This window comes from Papio anubis, chromosome 1 (genome assembly GCF_008728515.1).
Source record: "Papio anubis isolate 15944 chromosome 1, Panubis1.0, whole genome shotgun sequence".
In the NCBI taxonomy this organism is placed as follows: domain Eukaryota; kingdom Metazoa; phylum Chordata; class Mammalia; order Primates; family Cercopithecidae; genus Papio; species Papio anubis.
This window is the reverse complement of record NC_044976.1, coordinates 154,097,251-154,115,374: the sequence shown is the minus strand read 5'-3', so window position 1 is coordinate 154,115,374 and position 18,124 is coordinate 154,097,251. Positions and strand designations below refer to the sequence as shown.

Sequence of the window (18,124 nt, the reverse complement as noted above, 5' to 3'; positions counted from 1 at the left end):
GTCTGCATTTCTAATGAGTTCCTAAGAACTGCTGTTTGTAGTGGGCTATATTAACGGCCTCTAAAGATATCCAGGTCCTAAGACCTGGAACCTGTGAATGTTACTTTATATGGCAAAACGGTCTGTACAGATGAGATTAAGAAAATTGAAATAGGGAGATTATCCTGGATTATCCAGGTGGGGCCCTAAATGTAATCACAAGGGTCCTTCTAAGAGGGAGGCAGGGGGAGATTTGACTGTGCCAGAAGACAATGTGGACGCTGAAGCACAAGGCTGCCCTGCTGGTTTGGAAGACGGAGGAAGGGGGTGCAAGCCAAAGAATGCAGCTCTAGCAGCTGAAGAAGACCAGAAAACCTGCTCTCTCCTGGCGCTTCTGAGAGGGAGGGCGGCCCTTGCAGTCCAGTGAGCTGACTGCAGGCTTCTGACATCTGTAACTGTACGAATACATGTGTGTTGTTTTAAGACACCAGGTTTGTGGTAATTTTTTAGGGGAGCCACAGGAAACTAACACACCAGTGCTGGGGGCCCTCAGACCACACTAAGTAGTAAAGCATTTTAGGAACAAGACCACAGAAGAGAGGCTCTCAACTTGTTTAAAACAACAGTGATGTCCAGGCCCATTCCCAGACCAGCCAAAACCCGAGATTGTAGGGATGGGACCCAGGGAACACTAATTTAAAGACTCTTTGGGTGAACTGAACAGGAAGATAGGGTAGGGCACCATCATACTAGAATAAACTCAAAAGTACAACTTTTGTGTTCAAGGAAAACTCTCAAGTTCCATCGATGTATGGACACACTAGTCTGCCAGGTACTCTCCTGAACCTACACGCCAGCTTCTCAAAGTGAAGGTCTGGGTCAGTCTCTTACACAAAGAATTATCCAGTTCTAGACTTATTTCTGTTTCGCCTAAATTGGCCAAATATTTGACTTGTCTCATCCATGTTTATGAAGGACTCATTAGTGTTTACTTCCACAGGTGGGATTTGCCAGTCCAACTTGCATGAGGCTTGAAGGTGCTGTCAGTCTGATAAGCCTCCCCACTCAATAATTTTTTTCATTATATATTCACCAAGACCCGCTTATAAATTTACGGTTAAAAAATCTGGTAAAATTTAGATAAGCAGGACCCATGTACTACAAAGCGTTTTCTACCTAGGTTGATAGCATGGCTTCATAAACCTGATTCAAGATGTTATCTCTGGAAGAAACATTCTACATAATTACTAACTGATTGTGCAAAAACACCTCAGAATGGCAATTTTAGGTAAAGAGCTGTCTGCATCCAAATGAATAAAACAAAACAATCCTGTTTGAGAGGCATCCCAGTTACATTTTGCTTCTCATGACTTAGCAATGTGGCACTATTTAAGCATTCAATGAGTGTAACATAAACTGCTTTTATAGAAAAGACGTCTCAAAACATTGTTTTTGTGCTTTGATGCTGAATTCGATTTCGCACTTACTCATTTGAGGACTGGAATCAGGGCCTCCTGAGAGCAAAAATCTGTTTTACTTGTTTGTATTTGCAACACCTAGGCTGGAGCTTTGAGTGTGGTGGGTGGATCAAAAACTGTTTAATTGGTAGGTAGTACAACAGACCCCAAAGATGTCTAACCTATAGGTATTTAATACTATTGTAGCCTATCTCGGTGGGAAGTGAATAAAACAATGTAACTTAGGGTCTTAACACCACCACTTAGGGTCTTCCCACCACCACATCCTGGGGATTAGAACATGGGTTCTTCCATCAACAGCCTGAAATAGCACTGCAGCTGCAGTGAGGGGGTGCAACACATGTACTGGCAAGTGTTGCCAGCAAATGCTACTTCCGCCCCCCACTCTCAGCCCACTGGGCAGGGCAGCCATCTGGGGGAAGACTGTGGCAGGGGGTTGGGCTTAGAAATGGCTTCCTAGGTGGCTGATTTGCCATGATTTACTGCAAGCCACTGGCTTTAAAAGAGTTGTACTGCAGGTAGTTCATAGTCATGCACCTCCTGTGCAAAAAGCCTGATCAAGGGGCCACAGCCTGCCTTCCTGAAAATCCTACAAGCTTGATCCCCTATCAAGTCAAATCTGGCTGATCTCTGAATAGCTTTACAAAACTGGCTCACTGGGCCCAGTGCGGTGGCTCACACTTGTAATCCCAGCACTTTGGGAGGCTGGGGCGGGTAGATCACGGGGTCAGGATTCGAGACCAGCCTGGCCAACATTGTGAAACTCCGTCTCTACTAAAAATACAAAAATTAGCTGGGCATGGAGGCGCATGCCTGTAATCCCAGCTACTCGGAAGGCTGAGGCAGGAGAACTGCCTGAACCTGGGAGGCGGAGGTTGCAGTGAGCAGAGATCATGCCATTGCATTCCAGCCTAGGTGACAGGGTGAGACTCCGTCTAAAACAAAGAAACAAACAAAAACAGAAACAAAAAAAACTGGCTCACCTTGTTTTCAAGTGTTGACATAAACTAACAGTCAAAAGTATCACTCAATCTTTTATAAAACAAGTGAAATCAGTCTGTGCCCCTCCAAGGAACCATGTGACAGTATGTTCAGTTGAGCATAAGTTCCTTGCAGGAACAGTTGCTGGCAGAAGGGCTGTGTCTACAGCCCATGGGGAACCAAGGACAATTTTCCCATTCAGTAGGGAGCATCCCTCAGCCTTGATCTTCAACATTTCTTCTCTTCCCTAATCTGTTCTCTCATTTCATTTCTTGGCTCACAGAATTTCATTCTTGCCTTAATGGGTTTCATTTTTAATGTCTGTCTGGCTGTAACCTACTTTGAATTCTTTATGAAGTAGGCAAGATCTGCATAGCAAATTAATTTTTCAGGACCCACTTCTTATCATCACAGAATTATGAATGGGAAATAATAGATGAAAAACACAGACATGATCAACTGAACATAGTATTTATTAAGGTCAGGATGCATGAATAGACTCTTCTCAACAGAAAGATAATTCAACAGCAATCAATTTATAGAATTTAGTGCAGTACTACATTTCAGCAAAATGCAACTGAGAACATCAGATAAATTATAGTAATTTGTTTTTTAAAATCCATTAAACTATCTCTTACCTCTGCAATAACGTATCATACATGCAGTTAAAGAAGTTAGTAGGGAAAAACATGATCTTCCTTCCCCATGCTCTGCCCATCCATCTTCCAGGAAACCACAGGCTGCTGCCGCCCAGACTTGGCATGAGACTTCGAGGCTGCTGCTTTTCCCCCTACATCATAACCGATTTCAAATGGTGCTAGACAAAAACAGACTCTGAACACCAGGAGAAATCGGTCAGCCTGTGTAAGAGATGGGCCAGTGGTGCTCCCAGGGTCTGCACCTCGACAGTCCAGGTGGCAAGTCTGATTTCGGGTGCCCCGCAACTGACGGGGAATACTCCAGGGCATCCTCTAAGAGCAGACTGACGGTGCTGATGTGGACAAAATGGTCCTCCAGGTGTACTGCCCTCTCCCCTGCCCCATGACAACCAATACCCAATACATTGTTATCCAACAGAGTATGACAACTGCCACACTCAAAGGCCCTACCAACACATTCATGCTGGTAACGGCTGCTAGGAGTCAACAGAAATAGCATCACAACCTCTGCCCCTGCTCAAGCCACTGTGTTTATTTTAAACACAACCCCCTTCCCTACTGTCACTTCTCCCAAAACCCAACAAACTCAAGAGTGTATTTTGCTCTTCAAGTTCTTCCCTGGACTTCTCGAACAGACTCAAGTGGCAGGAGGAGAGGAGCCAGTCCCATGAGCAGCAGTTCCTCTGCAGTCCACCCTTGGCTGTGCTGCAATTCTTACTCCTAAAACACTGATTTCAAATGGTGCTAGATACAAAGATGGAAAAATCTAAGCCACCATGTGAAACCAGCTTCCAGAAGAAGAGGATCTCAATGAAGAAAGAAGGGAGATTCAATCGGAAGACCCAGCCTCTGCCCTGAGGAGAAATGTCTTCTTGCAGTTCTACTTGTGATATGACACAGTGCTCCATGGGAAAGGCACAAAGGAGGTTACACAGTGCTGCGCAAAGCAACATGAAAGTCACAGCTGATGCTTCAAATAGATGAGAGCAATACAAAACTCATTAATTCTAGGTTAATTCTATTTAACTTCATACCAGTCACCATAAGTTATTATATATGATGAAATAGCCAAAATTATCATTAAAATACATTAATATTTACATTCATACTTCCCTGCATTTGTATAGTATTTCACAGTATACAAAGTGTTTCCAGATATATTCTCTTACTTCATCAGGACACAAGCACCCTATCTGCCTGTGGAGTGAAGGTCCAGCTGCTACACAAAGGTGAGTTTCCACCTGGGCCAGGGCAACTCTTCTATGTGTCTTATTTGAGAAGAGCATGCGTTCCTCCTTCCCACCTCTTATGTAAGTATCAGAACATTCAAATATGACCCCGTTAATCTGCAATCTTATTTAACCTCTGATGTGACTTAAACTGGCACCCTATAATTGTATTAAGCAGATAATCCTCTAACATAAGAATTGAGTTTTATTTTCAAACTCTGCTTGAAAATAAGATTTGCACACTGTATTCCAAATTAGATTTCCCATCTCCTTACGGCATCATCTTTTTTGGTTGTCTGAAGCTAAGAAAATACGTGTATTTCCTCTGATACCATAACCAAGAGAAAAGAGACAGGGTAGAAACTGTGTATTTTAGGTTCCCTACCAATTATTCCGGCCTCCAGATACAGGCTTATAATTTTTATGGTTCCTGGCACTAACAGTATGTGTTGCTAGAAGGAGAAGTAAGAAATAGAATTTGAACATCAAAAGTTGTGATATTTAATTCTCACAACAGTCGTATGGGGCAGATATTATTCCAATTTTTGCAGAAGAAATTCATCCTTAATGAGGCTAAATAACTTGTCTGCAGTCACACAACCAATAAATGCAGATCCCAGGTCTAACTCCAAAGACTGCGTTTCCACCCTTGTACCCACTGCAGCCTGCTCCATAACTTGACTATCATCTCATTTTGTTCTTGAACTTCATTAAGAACAAAACAGGGTGGGTGGGGCAGGAAATTCCTAGGTGATACTTCTGCACTGATTGGGATCATACTGACTACATAACACGTTATACTTAGGTGGAGACAGGAGCACGATCTGGGTTCTGCGAAGGCTGGGTGGTCTGGGGCAGCTTGTTTTGTTCTCCTGCTCCTCTAGCTCCTCTGCTGTCTTTCCCCAGCATGGCTGTGGCTGTGGGAAAGACGCCAAAGATGAACCTGCAACAAGCGATTCTGTCACCAGCACTAGGCTCTACGGCCCATGGTGGGACTTGCCAGCCTCAGTCACAGGTGGGAGAGCCGGGGCAGATATGCACACAAGGGCTCTCACTGATGACAACTGCAGCCAACACCTGGGGCTTGTTAACCAGGTAACAGCCTGGTTGTAAGGTCAGGAGTGAGTGTTTAAGGACAGTTATTACTGGGAGTCCAAATCCTGTAAAATGAGGGGATTTGATGAGATTCTCACTTTTCCGCTTTTCATTTTAGCCACTCTTCCTTATCAACTTCTAGTTACCAGTATCCACAAACCCCCTCCTATAAGCCCTCACACAGGTGTTCCGCGGTGATCAGAAAGCACCTCCCTCCATCGCAAGGCCCTGCTTAAGCTGTTGTCTCTTCTGGAATATTCTCCTTCACCCTCCCTTAGCTACCACCCCTCAGCCCCGCCCCCACCCCCCACCACTCCAGGGAACTTCAGTCATCCTCCCCTCAGCTCAGGAAAGCCTCCCTGAGTCTAGCCCGGCTTGCTAGAAGGTTAAGTGGTCCTCGCCAGCCTCAAGTTCTTTCCTTCAGTAGCCACTTATCTCACTTGGTCATCAGTGTGATTATTTAACGTCTCTCCTGCTACCCGTAAGGGACCATTCGGAGTCCAGCAGAGGGGCTGTGCATAGCAGGGGGCCACTGCCACTGAGGGAATTAACAGAAGCCAGAGTCTGGGTCCCCACTCCTGGATTCTAAAATTTAACTCTTAACTCTCTGGAAGAAGAGATAAGAAGCCATTAACAATGCATCACTTTAATTAAACACTCTAAAAGAAGTGGAGAAAAAATCACGTTAGTATTGAAATCCTTTGCCTTTCCAATTCCACTGGTTAAAAGGGGTCCTTCAGGTCTCAGCCCTCCCAATAGAACCAGTTTTCTCCTCTCAGAGTTAGCTGAGCAATGACTCTTCGCTGAAGCAAGCTGGTGGCTGTTCCCTGCTAGGAAGCAGCCAGTTAGTTTGACAAGGGCTGGAAGGGGCTTGCTCTCCTTGGTACCATGCCTGAAGGCCACCTACACCTGTAAGAAGGCAGCCCGTGAAAACCCCGGCCTGCTGCCATCCAAGGAGGGTGACGGGTTTTACCCACCTCAGCCTAATGACTCCAAACAAACCGGCCGAGGGTGAAAGCGTTGGCATGGCTGTCTGGGGAGGAAAACCACCCACCCAGAAGGGTGGGTATGTCAGTCTTGTGAGTGCTGCCATGCAGGGAAAAGGTGTGGGAGCTATACTCCAGCCTGGTCCACTTCTGTCCCCACATTCTACCTGGAGGTTTCTCCACCTCACACCAGGGCATTCATCTGCCTGGGCACACAGAGAATCAGAACACAATGGTTTTAATACCTGCTTGGCCCCAACTCTGAGAACAGGGACCTGCCACTTGCCCTGAATGGGCCTCAGTGTCTTCACATGTAAAGAGAGGAGGCTGAGGTAGGCTGCTCAGTGGGCTCAGGCAGGAAACCTGAGACAGAGAAGTGGTAACAGCAGGCAGCAGAAATACAGTGTCCTGGAGAGGCCGTACTTTGTCTAAATGCATGCAAAATCAGATACATTAAAATAACCCTAGCCAGGTGTGATGGCACACACCTGTAGTCCCAGCTACTCAGGAGGTTGAGGCATGAGAACTGCTTGAGCCTGGCAGGCAGAGGTTGCAGCAAGCTGATACTGTGCCACTGTACTCCGGCCTGGGCTACAGAGTGAAACCCTGTCTCAAACCAAAACCAAAACCAAAACCAAAACCCGTGCAGGTCAAACACATCTGAGGGTTAAATACAATCTATAGGCTGTTGGTTAAAAACAGTTTGGAGATGCAAAGACAGCTTCTGCTTCATTCTGTAAATGATGCTTTGTCTTTAAAGCCTAGCATGGTACGTAAAAAATAACACTGGAAGAAAATGGGAAGGTGAAGGAATTCTCGTTTCTGAAATCTACAAGCAAACCCACTGAACAAACAGACACTGGCCCCCAGTTGCCTAACCCTGCTTGCTTGTGCTGCGCTACCACACTGTGTGCAAATCCAGAACGTGGGAAGGTTCTGCCAAGGCAGCGCTGGGTGCTGAGTCACAGCTACTTACGTGACTGATGTGTGTTCCAGCCAGATGGGGGGAGCCGGAAGCCAAGCCCAGATGGCCATCTTCTTTCCTCTGGGAATGCTGATTTCAGGGCTCCTGGCAGTAAGGAAGAGCTCATCTTGGTAAGAGAGGGGCCTGGGGAAGGCTCTTTTGTAAAAGGGGAATGTCTTGCCCTCAAGAGACAGTCCCAGGCCATTGCATGTATAAACTGAAAGGGCAGCCCAGCTTCCTGTCATTCTAGGCAGCAGCCTGGACATTCTGTCTTTAGCTGCCGGGGTGGGGGCTGTGAATCAGAGGGAAGGGTGACAAAAGGAAGGGTATATACATGAGGGGTCAAGGGTGGGCAAGAGGGAGCATGGAGTTACTGGCTGGCCCAAAGTCCCCAGAAACCTCCATTAGGCTCTTCCTTTCTGGCAGGGTGGCCTTCAAAGGAGGACTCAGAACCCAGGGACCACTGCATTTCCCAGGCCCTGAGCCCCAGTGTGGGAACCACATCCTCCAAACCCACAGTGCCCCTCAAACTGCCACTCAGGTAACAACGCAAGAAGTAACAGCCTTCCAAGCCTATGTGGACCCAGTATCAGTTTTTCTGGTTTCCCCTAGGTCAGAGGTATGGAGGTCTATGTTCCTAGGCAGCTGCACTCCTAAAAGTTCAGTTTTCCGTCCATCCCTTAACACTACTGACAAAAAGCCTAGACTCAGTCCAGGCACAGGGCCCCTGGTCGGGATTGCTGGCTGGATAGGAGGATGCACCAAGGTTACCCTGCCCCTGGGATAAGCTGGGGGGACAGCAAAAGACAGTGGAGGGCAAAGGGAAGGAGGAGGAGTGGAATGAAGACTGGGGCTCGGGTGCCTCCACATCCCCCCAGTAGAAGGGCTCAGCTCTGGCACAGAAGGATAGGCATGGCCCTGAACTGCTTTCAAGGAAGCTAGTGCTTTCCACGAGAGGAAAAATGAGCATACCAATGGTCTATTACACAAACACAATGCCCACCACAGAGTTCACGGGTCCAAACCAATGCAGATCCAAAGGCAAACCAACGCTGCTCCCTGGTCATTCCTAAATTATCTGCTTGACTCAGTGAAGATGGACTCAAAAGTGAAACCACAGTCTCAGGTGAAATCTAACTCTGGAGGTAGGGAAGGAGACGCCCCAAAGCCCAGCTTCCGCACCTCCCTAAGGCAGAGCTGGTGACCTCCTCCTTCAGCCACCAAGAAGAAGTAACTAACAGACGCAGTATCCTACCAGGCACCACATTCACAAGACGGCATGGCTGCTCTCGCTGGGAGAAGCACGTTCCTGTTCCCAAGAGCTCCTCCAGAGGCATGCCCCAGCCTCTGCAGCACAGCCTCTGCTCCTCCCTGGAGGGAGAGCACAGCATCTCAAAGGAGAGAGCATTTCAACAAGTCAAACACCTTCCCCAGAGCAGAGCACAGCCCGAGGGGGGCACCAGGAAGCCCAGGGTGCTTCCTGAACTAACCTCTGACTGGCAGTTCTCCCCAGTACCTGGGCACACACCTGGTCCACACACATGGACTGGGCACACCCTGTGACATGACGTGGTTCCACTTCCCTAATAGAAGGGAAGGAGGCTGGGCCAGACAGAGGGTAGGTTGGAGTCCAAAGCCAACTGCGAGCCCACTTTCTCTCCTTCTCCTTTGGCTGGCCCAGCTGGTAGCTGCACCTATGGTGCTATTCCAGCCTCATTCTGCTATCAGGACCTCTGTCTGCCAGGCTCAAGAATAGTGAGTAGCAGAAGGGAGGAGGAGGAAAGAGGAGAAAGGAGGGAGGAGAGAGGAGGAAGGAGGGTAAGAGGGAGGGAGGGGCTCGGGAGAAGAGGTGGAGGAGGAAGTTTCACAGTCTAGTGCATTCCCATCAGATCAGAGAGAGGGGAACATGTGCAACTTCCCTTTTCAAGCGTTTCTCTGCCCCCCCTTTTGTTTCGGTTCCTTCCCCTCTGGCCTGGGGATGGTGCGGCTAGTGGGCTATGCAGGGGCAGGCGCCCAGGTACCCAGCCAACTGGGCTCTCGCCCGGCTCCATCTCAGGCCTGGCACGCTCCCTCGGGCCGTTACCCGGCATGCCCTTCTCCTTGTCAGGGAGGCCGCGCCCTCTTGTTTTCAAAGTTTTATAACAGTATTGTTTGTTGTCCAGCAGATTAAATTCTTTGGAGGCTGGGGAGTGGGGGGAGGGTGAGTGACAGAGAGGAGGGAAAAGAGAGAAGGAGAGAAAATACAAATCACTTCTATTAGGCCCAAAAGATTAAATGAGTTCGCTTAACACAAAGTCCACCTGTCTTGAGAGAGGCTAGTGGCCAGGAGCCTGCATTCCCTTCTTCTCTGTCTGGGCTTGTCATCTCTGGCCCCCTAGCAGGGTACGTACAGTCTCAAACTTCCAACACCACTCCTTGGGTCAAGGTGAAAAGCAGTACCAGCTAATAAGATTGGAAGATGCATGTGTGAGCACCACCCACCAAGCAGGACACATGACGTGGGGTCGAGCAGGTCCCTGCAAGGACACTCTTGACTCTCATCTCAGGCATCCGGCCGAAACAGTACAGGGCTACGGGGGAAGGGCGTCTGCAGGCAGCTGCCGGAGCCCTTGTCTCAGAGATGGCTGGTGCCTGCTGTAAGCCAGTGGTTTGTTTACATTTGAAATCAAAGTCACACATTCATTGATGCCAATGACACTGGAAGAACTATACCCCAAGGAAATAACACAACTGCATGCATAAATAAATATTCATGTAGACCTAAGGAATAAGAAAGAGTGGGAAATAGGAACGAAGAGAGACAAAAAGTCAATATATAATAAGCATGATCTTACAGACAGGGCTCATTTCACCATCCTCAGCCTTTCAGGACTTTTGATGCTAAATCTGTAGGTGGTGATGACACAAAAGAATATATGATTTTCCACATTTAATACAACTCTCATTTAGCCACTAACTGATTTATTTCAGACTCTGGGTTACCTCTAAATAGTAGGCCCATTTGAACACATCCCTGTGTCTTTAGTATAGCATGCAACGTGGCTCCCAGAGTTGTGGGCCTGCCCTGGGATGTTCCTCTCCCACCTCCTACCTTCTTCCCAGCAAACTATGTCTGGCCCTGCGTCCTCTACATGGCCCTCCTCCCTCCGCATCATAGGATTAGAGCAGCTCAGGGCTCTTTCCTGGAAAAGATGAGGGACAACATGACTTTCTCTTTTTTTATATGCAAGTAACACCAGTTTCTTAAGATCAGTGCCAGAAGTTCTCTCTGCAAAAAGAAACAAGGTCAAAGTTCCAGGCTGGATGCCTACACTGGTGTACCCTGCCCATGTATCCCCTCAATTCCATCCAGCTTGGGCCTGTCTTGAAGGCAGATGGGAAAGATGGAGAGAAATGCCTGCTCTAGATCCTGGCACCCAGACCTCATGCTGTTCCAGGGACCATCTCAAAGTGCCACAGACTCTGGACTGGGAGGATCCTGTGGCGGACACCCAGTCTCCTACCTCAAATAAAGAAGCTTCATCTTTCCTCAGGAACCCTCAGCAGAGGTGATGCACAGTTCTCTCAGAAGTCTAACCCAAATCACTCTCCTTGCTGAAATTCTGCCCATTCTCTTTTCCATCCTTCAAGTGAACAGAATGAACTGGGTCCAACATGGGTCCAACATGACAAATCTTCACACATGAAGCTACAGAAGGCTTTATCCACTAAAACAATTCCACTGTGGATTCCCCATCACAGGGTTTCTGTATGAGCCAAGGATGTATTCTGGAAATACAAAAGGACGGACATTCAGAGACACATATGCATGCTGCCCTGTCCAGCCTCAATCGCCCTAAAGGAATATCCCCAGAAAAAGTCTAAACCATCGTGGCTAAATCAGCTGTAAATAAAGATAAACCATTATTTCCCCCTTCATACAAATTCCAGGTCTATTTAAACAAAGGTCACTCAGAGGGCTAACTGGCCAAGAAGTCCTGCTGTCCAATACTCTGCCTTAGCAGCCCTTATAAAGACTGGGGGGTTATGCTCTGCCTTTAAGGAAAACTGACACCCATGAGTTCTCTTACCCACCTTTCTCTCTGTGGGTAAGCCCTACTTTTTCAAGTCAATCATGAAGGAGACACTCAGAGCTGAAGCCAGTCTTTGTAGTCCCTTACTTTACATTGTACATTAGCCAAGGCTTCCAGCAGCCGCTGTACATTAGCCAGCAAACAGGTAGCATACACACAACATGCATGCTGGGCAAGGCTCAGGGCATCTCTTACAAAGGTGTTGAAAAAATCTCAAAGACCCCACACTGGGCCTCATCTCTAAGTGAGCTGCACTCAGATGCATGCCTGTGTGCATAGGCATGAGGTGCCATACAGATGTGTCACAGTGGTTTGATGCATCACATATTCCAGAAGCTTCCAAATACAGGAAACCTCTCCAAGAATACATGGTGAGTGGCTGGCTTCCCAGCCAAGAAGTGCAAGCCAGTTCTCACAAGAGCTCCAAGAAGTCTGAAGAATCAGAGAGTTGGAGGACCTGGACATGCTGAGGTTTCATTTCCCATTCAACATATAGAAAAGGAATCTCTAGGCCCTCTAAGGCCTTCAGAAATTAAGGAAACTGCCAAAGACTCCACTCCCCTACTCCTGTCGCTGACCCACTAGTCAGAACCCCAAGAAAATGACAGCTGAAGTCAGAGGACCTGAATGGGAGACCCGCGAGAAGCAGCTACAAGCAGTTAGATCTTGGCAGGATGGACTCTCTGGCTGAGTTTTACCAACGACAAGGATAAGACCACTTACCCTCTCAGGGCTGTGTGAGGACCAAATGAGCCAGCAAGTGTGAAAAGAACTATGAGCTGACACGATGGTTATTACTCAATTCCTCTCTTGCCTGAGTCCTAGCCCAGATCGCTGTTTGCTATTCCATACTGGCAGTGGGGTGGCACTCAGCTATTATTAATCCCAGGTAAACATCCCACAAAGCGGCAAGCAGATAGTGTCTTGGAGAAATGTAGCTATTTTAAAACTCTACATTCTGCTTAGCAGATTGCATGATGTGCCCCCTCAGCCCCAGGGGCTCCTACCCACACAGCCTTGCAGAAGTGGTGTATGTCTGGGAGTAACACTGCCGTGGAGAAGCTAGGCCAGAGTCCCAGCCACTCCTAGCCCCAGTCTGGCTGGGCCTGGGACTTTTGGCTTCCCTGCATGTGTTTTATTTTGCTATCTTTTTAAGCGTGACTCAAGACTAAAAAGCCAAAATGGAACCAGTGGCTCCGAGATATTTTTAAAATTTTTTTCATTGTTTCTTTTCAAAATTAAATTTAATTTTTTAGTCGAGGGCCTCAAAACACACATGAAAAGAGAAGGCTAAATATAAAGGAAAACTTCCTGAAAGCAAGGGGCACAGACTCTCCCTCAACCCACAGCTGCATTCTCTCTCCAGGGTTTTGGGCCAGACAGGATGGAGCATCTCTCCCAGAGCAGGAGAGCAAGCCCCCCAGCAGCTCCCACATAACCCCATCTCCAACAAGCCTCCCAGGAGAAGCCCGTAGCCATGTCCCCTGCCACCCGGTGGATCCTCATCAACACCTTCGCGAAACCTCCAGCCCTCTGCTTCCACTTCTGGGAGGTTCTTTAAAATCTACCTCCTCCCACCCACCCACCCTAATTCTAACCGTACCTCTTCAGCTGCTTTGAGACAGGTCATCAAGATCCCTCCCCTTCTCTTGTGGAAACCTGGGCCTAGTTTTCCTCATCTTGAATTACTGGCTAAGGAAGATCTCCATGAACATTCAGGGAGGCCCCAGGATAAAGCTGGAACCTCCAAAGAGATTCTGATTCCATCCCCTCATTTCACAGATAATGAAACTGGAGGTGAAAGGACGAGAGTGAGTGAGTTTTTACCAACAAGAGCTAGGACCAGAATCAAGGTCTGCTGACTCCTCAACACAGAGCAATACAAACCCCACTTTCCTGACCCTCCTCCTCCCTGAGCACCCCCAACTACACTACCTCATCCCTGTGCAACTTCAGACCTCTGGCAGCAGATGGCAGTGTGTGCAGTCTGATGGGTCAGCTGTCCACGATCAGCCAAGGAGCGAAGAATCACATGGCCTGACTCGCAGGTCCGCTGTCTCTTCCACCAAGTAAACAAGTCCCGAGCCCTGGAGCTACATGCGCTGAACACATGACACATGCCTGCCCTGTCCCCAGCACCACCAACCTGCCTCTGCCTCTCAAGACACAGAGCTCAACCAAGCATCTGGCACAGGTCACTTCTCTATGCCTGGTGCCCATCCCTTCCCTATCGCGAGACCATTAACTCTGGGAACGGCTTGTCCTGGCAGGACAGGCTAAGTTCAGAACCAGCCCCCTGCAGGAACATTTGACCAGTGGCTCGGCAAAGATCTAACCTGCATGTTTCCCTGTGTTGCATGGCAAGTATGGGGCACAGTGGCCAGCCCGAGAAAAGAAGTCAGCTGATGCCTAGGAGGGCATGAGGCGGAAAGCCAACGGCAACCGTGGCAGACAGGAGAGAACCGGTCTGCTGGAGACCAAAGGCTTGACATCTACCCCACCTTGATCCCTGACTCATGACAAGTTCCTGTAAGCTATGGGGACCTTGGATGGATTTCCCTAGGAAAAAAGAGGGGGTTAGTTTGTGCCGGTCCTAACTCCCTGAAGGAAAGCTCAATTGATGTGGCTGCAGGTGGCTGAGCTCCTAAGTCTCTAGATTCCTCTGACTATCATCTGGATTCTCCTCCTTATGTGTGTGGGGGTCCCCCTTTTCATCCCCACACAATCTCCATAGATGTCTATCCTGTACATTTTTGAATTCTTTTTAAAAATCATTATTAGCGGTGTCTCTCCACACTAGAATGTATGCCCCAGGAAAGCGGAAACTTGACTTTGTTGAGTTCTGCATCTCCAGCGCCTGGCACGGCCCCTGGCATATAGCAGAGGCTCCATACACAGCAGCAGACGCCATGTACTGGCCTTACTCAGCTCTGCCTGTCCATGGCTACCAAAGGGCATTTGCGTCTGCCCTGCCTCCCCCAAAAGGAATGTGGCACAACTGTCCCCAGTGACTGGAAAGTTCCTCTGGGTGTCTGCCTTTTCGCTCTAGTTCACATCAGTCCCCTGAGGATCTTAGTTCACAAAAATGTCTGACTTCAACCCAAAAGAGTAAGGAGAACGTAGAGGCTTTGGAATAAGAAGTGCATGCATTTAAATCTCAATAACCTCACTTACCAAATACATAACCTTGGGTTAAGTCACTTAATCAGTTTCTTTAACTATAAAAGGGAAGTGACCCCTATGTCATATGGTTGTTCTGAGGATGAAATCAGATAAGGAGAGGAGGGTCCTTAAAAAAGGTCAGTTTCCCTTGGACCAAAAACTCTGATGCCCATCTCATAACTTCATGCCTCATTACAGACCCTGATCGGGGCACCATCCTGCCTTCAGTATCAGACACTCAGATGCAAATCCTTCACAGGAGATGTACACATCCATCCTGGGCCACGATAGGCAGCCCTCGCTGAGCACTGGACTTGTCCTCCCACACCCTCCTGGACTTGCTCCTGTGATCTAACCACACATACCACCTTCCCACGTGGCTCTATCTGCCTCCACATCCCCAATCCATCCCCACAGGCTTGACACTATGGCACCGGGCTCTGCACAGGCCATGGGGCCCTGGAGGTGTTCTCTGGCTTTATCAGTCCACGAGCAGTTCTTGGGGAAGGAGCCAGCAAGAAAGCAAACTCAGTCCATGCTTTCCTCACAGTCACTCCAAGTCTCAGAAAAGCAAAGCAAAATGAAGGCCTCCCACAGACAGCCAGCTGGTAGGGAACGGTGGTATCTCTTACATATCTCAGAGGGAGGTAACATGCCCAAAAAAAGTGACCAGCACAAGGTACAGATCCTCTCTAAAGCTGTAGCTGCAGCCTTAGGGACACTCGAGCCAGGGGACAGAGCCAAGATATGCATTAAACAATTCACAGAGCTGACCGGACCAGGATTCAATGGAATAGAGAAGGTGCTGACCAATCAGGGCCCCTGGCAGGGCCTCTCCCTCACAACTCCCAGCCAAGCCATACCACCTTGGCTCCAGAGCCACCAGCTCTGTTAACCTCTGCTGGATCCCAGATGGAAAGGCCCCATGCTGCCTCCTGGCTCCCAGACCTCAGAAATTCAAAGGTCAAGAAAAAAGTGCCAGATATGTCGGCCCCTCTCTCAGGGGATACCAACTGTTCTGCTATCCTCATTGGCAACACACAATGCCCCATGTCATGTGTGTAGAACCCAGGCTGGTGAGCAAGGAGGAAAAGAACCAGATGAGGGACAAAAATAGGAAAATCAGCAGGGAAGCACCAATCCCAATTCTGGAAACATCAGAGGCCACAGAGATAACTGCATGACCAGGAGCAAAACCAATCTCCCCTTTACTTCCCACCCTGGTTTTCCCAATCTAACCAAGGACAGGGCTATTTGTGGGAGTGGGGGTCACGAAGAGCTATGCCCAGGGACGCACTGCACATGTGAGGGCTGAGACTCCCAAGCACAGCCAGCAGCCAGGGCTGGCCAGACTCTAGCCAATACTTCTTGAGGGACTTGGCTCTCTCCTTTCAGTCTCCCCAGCTGCACCCAAGTCGGCATCTCTCCACTCCAACACCCCCTGCCATCCCTCACTGCAGTACTGCTGGAGGGCTGAGAACTGTCAGGGTCCTTGAAGGAAGAGACACCAGATTCTTCCCAACAGCCCTGGATCCCTCAGGCTACTCACAGCCAACCTAGAGACTCATCTCAAATGGACAGAGGAGAGTAAAAAATAACAGGAAGCAGAATTGGTTAGTCTTCCCTGGATAGCAACGGGAGCAGCTTAGGAAGATGAACCCCCCATCCCCACCGAAACATATGAGCAGAGAGAGGCGACCACTGTGTGGCCAGAGGTAGGATCCCATAGGTACCTCTGAAAATTACCCAGCATAATTCCTTTTATCTTTAGAGCCCAGACCAATCTGCTGTTGGCTAATTTCAACTGGCTTTACTGGCCAAGAATGCTGTAGTCATCTACTCGATAGGAGAGAGACTTCCAAGTGATGTGCGGGCACCAAGAGTCTGCTTTGTGAATTGTATCAATGATGCCACTGATCTCCCCGATTCTGCAGGCCACCATCATTTTTCATTTTTAATCACCACTGCTATTATTGTGACCGGCAACAAGTGAGGCAGAAAAAAAGCATTTCTTTGTCAACTTCCTAGAGATGCTTTGCAATGGCTTACTGGACCAGGGTTTTTTTTTTCTTTTTTCTTTTTTTGTTTTTAAGGCAAAGGTAATGAAGGCCTAGAGGAAGAAAGTGGCTCATTCAAAGAAACCCCAAAATTAGGGAGAGTCCTAAAGCTCACTGCTCAGCCCAGTCCAAACTCTAGACCACCAACCTAGACTAAGCCCCATCAAGGCAAAATGTATCTAGAGTTAAGACAGGCTATCCACTGAGACTATACAGGGGAGAGAATCCCCAGGCACCAGGAAGGCTCCCAGGATTACAGAGGGGTTAAACCCAGAACCTCTTGCTGGATGCTGGAGCCAAGGAGAGTTTCTATTCAGTTACTGTGGGAGGCCCAAATGCTCTGCCAACTGCCACACCCAGCAATACTACCCAGCTATCTCCCACACGTCCACACAGCCCGACCACTTCAGCTGCCCATCCTGCCCCCAACCCTGTGCTGGTTACTAACCCCATTCACAGAAAAGCCAGAAGGAGGAGAATGCAAAAAAGAGAACAATTGTTTGGGAGATTCTGAATGGAGACGTCTGAGGATTCCCCAACGGAATAAGAAAATGGTGTTCACGGGAAGGAAGGAGAATGGGGAAGGCTGGAGGGAGCAGCCCACGCTGGACTTACCTGGGAGGTAGAGAGTGGTTAAATCCTATTTCCTTGCTGCATCCAGTTTCCAGTAAGCAGCCTGGTGATGATTCACTGACAAGACTGGAGTCATGTGACATCAGTCAGCACTTGTGGTCACAAAACCACAAAAACTGGTGGCTCAACAGCACCTATGAGAGGAAAGAGGGGAATATCCAACCCACCCTGCCCTGAACCAGCCAGCACAACATGCTCACCCACCACCAAAACTCCTCCAGAGGACAACTGAGCCCTCTCTGCCCAACTGGAGCCAGATCTCCAGAAACCCCAAACAGGGGTAAGGATGAAGAGTAGACACAGATCCAGGATGCCAATCACTGTGTTTGCCCTCATATATCCTAAAGAAAATCAAAGGGAGGAGGAAGTGGTAGAGGAAGGCAGGGAATGCAAGAGGTCCGAAAGAAGGAAGAGAGAGGTCAAAAGACATCCTTGGGCAAAGCATGGCAAACAGGAAACCAGGAAGAGAAAGCGGAGGCTGGTCTTTGATGTAGGGCACAACTGTACCTTCAGCCATGTCACATGCCCCTAGCTTCTCTCCCTCTAAGCTCAATATTCATTGGAGAGCTATCAGCCCCTCCTGGCCCTCATCCCACATCAGCACCTTCATCTAGCATGACCTTTCAATCTATCAGCATCTGAAACACAGGAGGAAAGTAAGCAGCTCTGAACCAGACAGACAGACACAGATACACACATACATACACACACACATACACACACACACACACACACACCCCTTCCCAGAATAAAAGGCCCTTGGAGATGGCTCATGCTCTCTAGGTTCTGGTTCTCTGATAGAAGTGCTCCACTCCCACAGGGGAGGGC

The 18,124-nt window shown here is 48.5% G+C and overlaps 1 long non-coding RNA gene across 1 annotated transcript; it reads right to left on the bottom strand.

The window, feature by feature from the left end:
• Window positions 1-2,893: 2,893 nt before the first annotated feature.
• LOC116270710 lies at window positions 2,894-17,491 on the bottom strand. Its single transcript, XR_004178871.1, has 2 exons — window positions 13,048-17,491; window positions 2,894-11,139 (listed from the first exon to the last, which is right to left on the bottom strand). It is a non-coding gene; the product is annotated as an uncharacterized LOC116270710 (long non-coding RNA).
• Between the last annotated feature and the right edge of the window lie 633 nt (window positions 17,492-18,124).